We start from the raw sequence: 12,005 nt of genomic DNA, 5'->3' as shown, positions 1-12,005 counted from the left end.
GGACAATACTTTTCTCACTGGATGACCGGTTTAATTCAGTGGTCTCATTTTCTTCAGTTTCTATACCCTTGTCTTCATCTCTGACTGCCTGACTGACAGAATTAACATACTTATCATCAATATTCCTTTCCATTATCAGTGGCATTCCCATAATCTGATTATCATCCTCCATTTCACCAGATTTATTTTGTCTTCAATAGCCCTCTGTTGGAATTCTGATCCAAGAGGAAATACTACATTTTGTAATTCCCAACTAGCCTTTAGCACTGGAAAATGTGAAATCTCTACTAGCAAGACCCAGTGGAGGCACAAGAGATCCAAATGAAGCGATCTGCCGTTCTTCAGACTCAGGGTCTACCACAGGATACTAGTATTCACCTAGCTTACTCAAATGATAGCCTGGAAGGGTCATCTGTTTTAGCTCCTACATATAAAAATATGTAAAGTATGCAATATTGAAATAATTTTACATATTATTTCTCTTGAAGATAGAAGATGAACAAAAAATTCTCCCTATAATGTTTTAAAACTTTAATTCCTATTACATATACATTGATAAGAATAATTACAAGTTTATAATACATAAAATATTACCTGAAGTAATGTTTTTTATTTTCAAATAACATATTGCAAAAACAATAATGGCATTAAGAATTTCACAAAGGCAGAAAAAAGTTGCAGGGATCTTGTATATTATACCAGCTATTTTTATTTATTTTTTTACATAAATAATTTATATATTTCATCAGCATGGAAAGGCTGGTTTTATACATGCATTATTATATCAACATTTTCCTATGATGAAAATGTATTTTTAACAGATTATTACACTTTTCACAATATCAGCTTTTCTTAAATTGTACTGCCCTCTATATGTAATTCTTTAAAAAAAATGAGCTAATTAATGAAATAGTAGATAGTCTCTTTTTTAGTTGAATGCAAAATGCATAAAATGTATTTGGTTTATTATGAGCAGTCCTACTGTGTTGTATATATTTAAGGTTGAAATTTATTTGCATGTTCTTGACTGGTAATGAGTATATTTAAAATACATATATGTTACTGAACGTTTATGCAGTGTGTAAAAGAATGTGAGAGTAGTTATTTCAAACAATGGATAATTTTCACAACTGCACTGTCTCTCCCTATAAAATATTTGTTTGCAGTATGAGGTCCATATTTATTTTTTAACAGGTATATTTATTTGTTACACAGATACCTGCTTTGCAGTTCACTTATAATTATTTTTATTACTATTCATTTGGTTGGTGTCTTTATCCTAGGTATATGCTGGTATAATAATGATAATTCAACTATATCTTGTTGCGTATGTATGCTACTGAAGACAGCATTACTTGTTTAATTCTAAACTAGTGTGTGTACAATATTCTCTTGATATAAGACTGGTAACAATTTAAATCCTTTCTCATTCTTATATTGTCTATATGGTCATTTGTGATTTGGCTTTGATTATATCCTAATTCCAAATTCTAGGTTGAATACATTATATGGATTGGATATATAAAACAAACAAAAAAAAAATAATGTAGTGTACATGTGTGATACTTTGATGTGATCAGTGAATTGGATCTACTGATAACAGCAAATTTGTCCAGGAAGTATGGGGTACTGTATTTAACAAGTTTTTAGTGTATATAAAATACAAGTGTGTACAATTAACAAAATCTTTATTAAAATAAAACAGAAATAAGGGATGATGTGCAGACTGTAACAGTTGATGTTTATGCTAAACTGTGCTTAGTTTTACAGGTTTCACTCTCAGGATTGATAACTGAAATCATTTAGACTGAAACTGTTTTAGTCATAACTTATTTTACTAATTATCTTCCCCAGAAAATATAACCATGTTTTGTCAATAATTTAAGTAAATCTCTATGCCAAGAGAATGACAACTATTTTATACTTTTGACCTCGCTTTCAGGGTTCTCAGACCATGACCATTTCTATATCATCTAGAGCTTCAACAACAAGGAAGAACCAACAGTTGGTTCATGGAATTGAGAAGTTGGTATGTATATGTAATAAAATATTGAATAGAATATTACTTGTTAGTAATGGAGGATTAATAATCAAGTTAGCTGGCAACAGTTTAACATATTTAGCAAAGTTATGAAATGGATTGAAACTAAAGTGAAAACAAATTTTAATGTCATAAAACAATATATTAATTAAAAAAGAGGAAAGAATATAATATTTTAAATTCAAAAAAGGAAATAATGAACGTATCAGAAGCATTGCTAAAAAAGATCCTGGGGAAACCATACTTTTACCTCACTATCAAATTTTACCCATTTAAAATGTAAAAATTTGACCACATATTTTTCTTCTTTGTAACAATGTACACTTTTAAACTTTTAAGTTTATTTTGTTTAATCTTTTTCGTATTATTCCAGTGTCACAATGATATATCTGTGAAATTACATGCAGCTGCTTTAAATTACAAATTATGTTACCCATGAGCTATTACAACCTGTTCTTGTGCCTTTAGAACCATTTTTTATATTATAATTTTACTTACTCTAATCTTAACTAACCTAACAAATACACCTATATTTATCGTCAATTACTTTTACACTTATGCCTAAATAACAAACATTAAAAAAAAAAGAAATAAAGTACTCAACTAATCTCCTGTTTTTTCTTGAACTTTTCTATTTGTTAGCTCTGTAACCAAACAAATTTCATACTTTTTTTGAGGGTGGTGGATAAAATAGGGTTGATGAGTTGGTTTGCTAGCCATTCTTAATTTAGGACTGTTGGGCTACTCTTTTACCAACGAATAGTGGGATTGACCATGGCTGAAAGGGCGAGCATGTTTGAATGACAGGGTTGCAACCCACAACCCTCAGATTACGAGTCGCACGCCTAACACGCTTTACATGCAGCCCATAAAAAGCTAGCATGTTTTGTGTGTAATATTTTACATTACTGGTAGTTTCATTACTACCACAATACAAATCTGTATTGATTATTGAAGGATCTATGTAGATGGCCTAGTGGTTATTATATCCAAACTTTGAATATGAGAATTCATGATTTATGACATGTCACAGAAACAAACTTGTTTACATACTTTGAGGCCATGGGTGCACTATGAGAGTGATCATCAAATCCCATTCTTTGGTCAGACAGGGTTATCATGAGTTGAGCAACTAACTTCCTTTTGTTTATCTTTTGAATATTAGGGAAGGATGTGAAAAACTGACCCATTATGTGCATGATTCTAAAACAAACAAAATACTGTTGTATATGAATTTATATCCAGTTTGTATACATGTCAGATAAAAGGCTAGTTATGTTTTTATAAACTTCATGTGCCTTCATAACTGGTCTTTAAAATTACATTAGTGAATGCTTTGTATTGAACGAGGTTGTGTATTGCCTTCAATATATTTTAACTTTATATTAATGTCACTCTGTTCCAGACTTGCTTTAGTTTTGTTATATTTGTAATATGGTAATTGTAAAGTATAATTTGATATAAAAATATTAGAGATTTTTGCAAACTGTAACAAAACAATATTGGACTTGTAAAACATACATTGAGAATAGTCCATAAATTCACTGTCACCGAGTGTAATATAATATGATACAGCTGTTTAATAGAAGTGTAATTTTTTTTTTAAAATTCCATCAAGTATATGTTCATCACTGTAATATTTTACTCAAGAACAAGTAGCAAAAAATTGCAATGGTTTGTTTACAGATGTAAAATCAATCAAAAGGCATAATTGACAAGAACTTGATTGAAGGTCTTAACTTAAGAGAGACATATGTGAAGAATAGAAATAAATTAATATATTTTTGTATTTTATAATTTGTTAGAAGTACTTACTACTTTTTCATGTTTCTGTCAAACCTTTTCTGTTGTTTGCAATAAGGCAAACAGGATGATAGCTGTTTGTATGTGTTGTTCATATAATCCATAGCATACCCTTTTTATGGTATAATAATATATACGTATAGTGTATATCAACTTCATTGATTTACTTCTACAGCTATTTATTGCTGTTTAGCCATAACTAACATTTAAAAAAAAAAGGGGTTATCTATGCTTATACTTTTACAAGACGCTTCTCCTAACATCCCACAAAAATCAAAGCACTAAGTGATGGAGATGACACAGAAGAAAAGCTAGCAATACATCAGTACCTAAAACGATTCTGCCTTACTGTCAGTATATTTGGGATTTTTCAAGAAACTGAGCAAATTCTGTCACAAGAAAATTTCCACAGCATGAAGATGAGTTTAGAGTAGGAATGGTAAAATGAAATACTGCAGAAATATCTAATAACAATCTATATCTATATACAAACTTCTAACATTATTTAATAATCAATATATTGTTGTATTTGTCTACTATTGTATTTTCAATCTGATCTGGTGCTCCTTTGCATGAAGGTGCAAGAAATATTACATAGTTATACATTTCTTTAACTTCGAAAATTTTTCTTTATTTTTCATACATTTCAGCAAGAAATAAACAAAAATAATTCAATAACTGAAAAAAAATATTACACTGAATTATCCCTTCACCAAAGCAGTATTTATTTCTCGTGCAAAAAATTTTGTTTTAAAATTTGGTTGTAACACTGAAGTTTTTCCAAATCACTAAAATCAAATTAAATTTGGGTGTTAATTAGGTAGGCTAGTAAAGGATGTCACAATTTCCAGTATAAAAAATAAAATTCACGGCCAAAAGAACTTGTCTATTAATAGTAAGCAGCTATGAGTTTAGAAGGTTGGCTGAACTGTCCCTCTTCCATAAAATAGTAGAATTATTCATATTAACTTAAACACCTTATAGTGACTAACAAGCTTAAACAAGACTTATTTGAAAATATCTGTCCACAGAATGGAAGATATCAATGGAGGAGAGACATTTATAAAACTAAGAACCAGATGTGTGGAATTTTGTAAGGAGGAAGAAGATACAGAATTTACTCTCCATAAACCTGGATATTATAGCAGATTCAGCCACACTGGTGAGCAATTCAGATGTCACAAGAGGTTTAAATTACTATACTAAATTTTTAAAAAGGGTGTACTGGAAAGCTTGATTTATGTACACACCAACGAAATATCTTCCCATAAAAAAGTTTTGCAATTATCTAACTTAGGTAATTAGTATACATTAGATATTTACTAAACAAATAATAAAAGGATATATATAGAACATGGTAAGACAAAATACCCACAGTCAAATCCTATAATATTAAGGATGTTGTCTTAAAGGTCTCTAAAAAACACAAACCTGAAAGTGAGTCTTTCCTCTTGCTATGTCCATACCCTGAATGTCCTTCACAAAGTGTTTCATTCAATCTATAACAACACAAAAGTGTTTTGTTAGTTATATATACCACTATTTTATATCTCTATTACACTGCAATCTCCCACACAGTCAACTATAAAGACACTTAAAAACCTGATTACATAGTTTCATAAACAATGAACACTGTCAGTTTACATACAGAAAGAAAATACTTTAGAAATATTATATAAAATTACATGAAATGACAGTATATGTTTCACCTAATTAAAAAAATTACATCTAAAATTGTTATCATGAAACATCTAAAAGTAAATAAATAATTTGTGTGCTTTAATGAACAGAACATATCAGCAAGTGTCTCAGATAGAATACTGATCCACATCTTTCTTGATATACAAACATATTCTTCCTATTATTGACAGAAAATGAATTTAGCACTGCCCAGAGCTCGGATCCCTATTCAACACAAATTTAAATTTCAGATTTGGAAAGTTGGAAAATAATAATTAAAATATAACATAAGACAGGCACTTAATTGTTTTTCTTCTATTATTATATTATGGATGTAAAATGCTTATTTCTGTTCCTTAACAAATATCAATTTTAAAATAAAACTATGCATACACTATTTCCATGTACCTTAAGAGTTCTCTGAACATAATACTCTGTTATTATGTTTGTTATATCATTAACATTGACAAAACATGTTATTAAATAATTTATTTCAATCCTTTTAACCTCTTCTCAACATAATAAATGTTCTCTAGTACTATTATGTGACTAATATAAGTTAGGTATTTTTAACTTAAAATACCAGCCTATTTATTTAAAAGTAAATTAAAGATTTATATCTTCAAAAAAGTCGTTAAGTTATACCTATTACTAAAGTTATATTTGACACTGTGACCTGGTCCTGTATTCAACCTAGGACGAAGAGTGAAGAGAGTTTCCAAACGACTCCACAATCAAACGTTCCACTGATGGTCTTCAGCTTTGTTGTTCTGGAGCATCGTGTTCTACAGAGTGAAGTTAAAATTAATAATAACTAGTATAACTATAAACAGATAATGTATAAAATTACTTACAAAAGCAGCAATCCATCAGTAATGCACGAATTGAAATTGTACAATACTTTTGTAAGAGTGATCACAGAACTTCACATGTAGATGGTGTAGGTAATAAAGGTCTATATACCATCTTCTCCTAACATACTGTGCCCTGAGGATAAGAAACCTTGTTTCCATATGTCTTCACTAGCTCCGGTACCAGCAACTGGTTACACATACGAGATTCATGCAAGTCTTGAAGAAGAAGAGTCTGTGATAATACAAAAAATTAATGATCTGGAGAAAAATGTAGGTGTGAAAATTCACATAATTGTAATATCTAATATAAGACTTTGTTCTCTGCAAGCCCATTTAATAATGAAATGCCAACCCAAAATGCATTATTCTACTTCAAAGACACATACTATTCAGAATGATATAGAAATAACATCTACAGAGGAAATTTATTTCAACTTCAAATAATAATATATAAAAAGTATACTGTATATGCAATAAATCAAGCTGTGAATTGCTAAAATAGCTCTGAAGTGATCAAACTGAGTAAACAGTGAAAATTACAAACGACTTGGTGTTAAAATATTCATACTGCCAAGAAGTAAATGACACTTGTTGCAAACTGTCACAAGTTAGAGAAACTATACTTGTCAACTTTTATTAGTTTACATACATAAGTGTATTACGAGTTAGTGTATTATTTACTTAAATTTTAAAATATTCTAAAGAATTACTTTATAACAAAAATAATAGTAAAATAGTAAAACATATATAAAAGTCAGTGACAAACATGTTTGTTAATTAATTAATGTTTATACATTAATAAATTATACACTAAAATATTAATCAAAAAGTCCTGTTTGATCATAAACCCTGTTTACCAACAAATAAATCCATTTTAAAATACCAAACATAAGCTTCTGCATTAATTATCAACATCTGATATACCAACAGTTCAAGGAACATCTCACTGGCTGCAGACAAAATTCACTTGTCATTTTATTGAACATGTCACTTTTATATGTGAGTAATATAATACTTAAAATAATATGAAATGTCATCAACTATTTACCTGATTTGCAACATTGCATATATCTTTAACGATCTGTACAACTTGTGAAAAAATCTCCTTACACTGATGAAGCTCATCATCTTCTTGTTCTCTGTGACTGAATTAAAAACATGTTTTTAAACTACTCTTCAAATATACTGCTATCATAAAGTCTTAAAAGCTAAAAAATACCTGCACAGATATATGGACTTTATTTGTGATCTGCAACAGTGCTTTTGTTCAAAGTGTTGTAACATAACAGAGCAAAAAATCACATAAAAATACCAACAAGAAAATCTAAATCATTGCTTGTTTGATAACAAACATTAAAAAGAAAAGTCCACTTTCTGAAAAAATGTAGTTTAGGACTTTTCTTTCATTATTTTTTTGCTATCTTAAATGATTATTAATGTTTTAATAAGCAACATTATGGTAAAGGTAACAAAAGTCAAAATATTCCCATACACAAAGTAACTACATAATATTTCCTGTTATTTGTATTATAAGAACAATATTTAGACTTAACACACAATTTATAGAATGACTTAAAGGAAAAAACTTTCAAAAGGAATTATTTTACCAACTTCTAATAACTCAAGGGGTTATCTTTATCCTGCCCACCACGGGTGTCAAAGCTTAATTCCGTGTTATAAGTATACTGTAACTGTGTTAATAGGTTGCGAAGTACTAGATTAATATAATAATCACTAAATTATACACACATTTGGCTAAACTGCATTACCATTAAGTTCTTTCCAGTTACCAATGAAAAGTTTTAATTCTAAAACAAAACCTGAAACACATCACAATACTGAAATCTGATTAAAGATTTCTATTAATGATCGTACATTACTAATTTGTTGGATTCAACATAAGAAAAACTGAGCAAAAACTTGTACACATCCAACATTTCATACTAACCATATGACAGTATACATAAACATAATCCTGCAGAACTTTCAGAATAAACCAAAATAAGAGGACATCTGGTGTCAAGAACATTCAACCAATTCGTCACTTGCAGAATCACTACTGTTCCCTTTGTACCCTAAGCAAATATCGTTAGCAAGAAAACGAATACATGCTGAATTGTATATAGAGTGGTTTAGAAGCTGATAATGTTGAAACAATGCTTAATAAGTAACCAATCTATTAACGAAACACAACGCGGTACTCACATTCGATAATGTTTATATGGTAAAAATAACCTAAACATGACTGGCAATAGGAAAAATTAATTATAATACTCTGTCCTTATACTTATTTAATATTGATGAAATACTTCTAAATGCGAAAAGTCGTTAATACTTCTAGTTTTAATTTTCCTATAACTGATTTGCAATCGTAATGAATATTAAAATTGTCAAATATAAGAATATGACTTTAAAAATATAATTCAAATACTTCTTCACATGAATGAATAACAAGGATCCATTTTATAAAAGAATCAATTAAGTAGTCTATGAATGCAGATAAATGTTTACAATAAACAAAAATTACATATTTTATAAAATACTTTTTCTGAAGTTTAAATGTATTACTTGTTTTCAACAGTACTAACAGTATTTGTTGTCTTCCATAATGTAACACTTAAGATTCATTTCCAGAAAACTCCAACCTATTATCTACAGTATTGCTAACATGTTCACTACCAATAAAACTCGACTTCAGTATCATGGAATAAAACAGGAGTGGAACGTAGAACCTGTGTTCCCTGTAGCTGTTGTACAGCTGGATGAACAAGAGCTCCAGGAAACTCGACAGGATGGGATTCACCAGAAAAGGGACTGATAGTGTCAGACCTATCACAAACAGCACTGCCACAGGTGACATTATCAACTGCACTAGTACTTAGTAAAATTAAAAGCTGCTCCAGATTTTACTGCATTTTGTTCTGCAGAAAAATGTAGAAAATTAATAAAGATTTCATATGAGTTTACAGTTAATGTATGTAAAAACATAACTATTAATAACACAAAAGTTTTATACAACAGGCTTCTTCAGAAGGTGATAAAAAAGTCCAAAATCTACTTAAACAGCAACATATTAAAAAACATATTAACCTTATTGTGAAAAAACAAAAAAACAAAGGTACTGTACATATACTGTACCTCATTTATCTACTATCTTTAAACTACTAAAAGTAGTGTTCCCTATAACTGCCAACAATTTTACTTGAGCAGTCAGTTGGGTGAGCTATTTAAGAAAAAAGTCTTTATTATATAAAATAAAACAGATTTTAAATACCTTTGTATATGCTATATCTGAGCAGAAAGTAACAGGAGTTTCTGTTACTGACACAGATTCAGAAACCATGGTTGAAGACTCTCCAGGTACCATTGATGCAGAGCTTGAAGCACAATGTGACTTATCCTTCAGGTTTTTTTGGACAATACTTTTCTCACTAAACGTGACCGGTTTAATTCAGTGGTCTCATTTTCTTCAGTTTCTATACCCTTGTCTTCATCTCTGACTGCCTGACTGACAGAATTAACATACTTATCATCAATATTCCTTTCCATTATCAGTGGCATTCCCATAATCTGATTATCATCCTCCATTTCACCAGATTTATTTTGTCTCTCAATAGCCCTCTGTTGGAATTCTGATCCAAAAGAGGAATTACTACATTTTGTAATTCCCAACTAGCCTTCGTTAGCACTGGAAAATGTGAAATCTCTACTAGCAAGACCCAGTGGAGGCACAAGAGATCCAAATGAACGATCTGCCGCTCTTCAGACTCAGGGTCTACCACAGGATACTAGTATTCACCTAGCTTACTCAAATGATAGCCTGAAGGGTCATCTGTTTTAGCTCCTACATATAAAAAATATGTAAAGTATGCAATATTGAAATAATTTACATATTATTTCTCTGAAGATAGAAGATGAACAAAAATTCTCCCTATAATGCTTTAAAACTTTAATTCCCTATTACATATACATTGATAAGAATAATTACAAGTTTATAATACATAAAATATTACCTGAAGTAATGTTTTTATTTTCAAATAACATATTGCAAAAACAATAGCATTAAGAATTTCAAAGGCAGAAAGAAATTGCAGATCTTGTATATTATACCAGCTATTTTTATTTTATTTTTTACATAAATAATTTATATATTTCATCATCAGCATGAAAGGCTGGTTTTGTACTTGCATTACATTATATCAACATTTTCCTATGATGAAAATGTATTTTAACAGATTATTACACTTTTCACAATATCAGCTTTTCTTAACTTGTACTGCTCTCTATGCACAATTTTTCACCCACTGCAAAACTATTCTCCCAATAACTCCATGTTTTCATGAAAGGCAAAAGAGCATGTAACAACTCTCCATTAATAGGATTGTGACAAATCCTAGTACAGCTGACTCTATGCAGCTTGGCTCAACTTCACTAAGACTGAGTAACATTGTTGAATGTACAAGACTGTTTAGCAAGAGTGCTGTTGATTGGTTCAGTATTTTTTAAATCAGGTAGATTGTCAGTTTATTTATCCCCAACAAGTCACAGACAAATACTGTAGAAAAATACCAACAAGGAGCTAAGGTTAGAAAGACAAAATTTCTCCTATATTAAACACTAACTACTATTCACTGAAGATCAATCCATTACAACAAGCAAAAGTAAATATTTTCATTTCTTCAAATACATTTTCTTCTACAAGAATTTTTTTAAAATTAGTGATGCAGTAAATATTGTAATCAATGTCAATACTATGTCTATTGGTATGGTATCTTCATGCTATTTCACTGTTAAGAATTACAAATTCCAATTTTCATTTTGATATTAAAAATACAAGTACAAACATGTAATTTTGTTCTATTATGGCACACATCCATATTCTTTATAGTGGCTTAACCTATTTTCAAGTACTTCAAATAAGTTTTTATCTCTAAGATTCCTGTAACCAATACAGCAAGATTAGATAAAATGAGTATGTGATTGTAGAAAACTATTTTCTCATACGGTGTGAAAAAAAATATATTACATATTTTGTTTTTGTGACATTAAAGTTGTTAATACTATAATAAAATTGTTTATACATTTGAAGTAAAGATTCCTACCCTTTGAATACACATTTTCATGGTCTCTTGTTCAAAACTTGGCAGATGACTAAGCTGATGGCATGCAATCTCTGTCTGTATGCTGAAAATTAAATATTTAAATACAGATATTACAAGCCCTAAAAATATTTAACCTCAACTCAATTCTACTACTACTATATATAAAAGGGATTATATACAGGAAAACATCAGTAATGCTAACACACACACGATATTATATACATATATATATATATATATTTAGTGAAATTAAATAATTACATCTAAATGAAGCCAAATGAGTAAACAAAATCATGAGGAACAACTGCATTAAAAACAGCCTCTGATTAATTATATTATAACCATAAATTTTAAGCCATAAACAACAATACACATTAAAATTAAACAAAATATATGCTGCATATTTTTAAAAGGATCCTACAGTACAAGCTTAAACACAGGATTATAAATTGTATCCTACGTTTTGAAAGTGGCTGAAAAAGTAGGACCCACATCTATCAGTCTTAACCTCCATTTCACTACTCT

At 29.5% G+C, this 12,005-nt stretch overlaps 2 long non-coding RNA genes across 2 annotated transcripts; both read right to left on the bottom strand.

The window, feature by feature from the left end:
* Positions 1-328: 328 nt before the first annotated feature.
* LOC143241998 (uncharacterized) lies at positions 329-6,537 on the bottom strand. The gene is made up of 4 exons (XR_013022381.1): positions 6,506-6,537; positions 6,170-6,250; positions 5,276-5,343; positions 329-424 (listed from the first exon to the last, which is right to left on the bottom strand). It is a non-coding gene; the product is annotated as an uncharacterized LOC143241998 (long non-coding RNA).
* A 12-nt stretch (positions 6,538-6,549) lies between these two features.
* Positions 6,550-9,982, bottom strand: LOC143241820 (uncharacterized). Its single transcript, XR_013022288.1, has 3 exons — positions 9,653-9,982; positions 7,427-7,523; positions 6,550-6,610 (listed from the first exon to the last, which is right to left on the bottom strand). It is a non-coding gene; the product is annotated as an uncharacterized LOC143241820 (long non-coding RNA).
* Positions 9,983-12,005: the final 2,023 nt, after the last annotated feature.

This window comes from Tachypleus tridentatus, unplaced genomic scaffold (assembly GCF_004210375.1).
Source record: "Tachypleus tridentatus isolate NWPU-2018 unplaced genomic scaffold, ASM421037v1 Hic_cluster_1, whole genome shotgun sequence".
Classification (NCBI taxonomy): Eukaryota; Metazoa; Arthropoda; class Merostomata; order Xiphosura; family Limulidae; genus Tachypleus; species Tachypleus tridentatus.
Note: the sequence above shows the minus strand (reverse complement) of the source record. Positions and strands in the feature narration are given on the sequence as shown.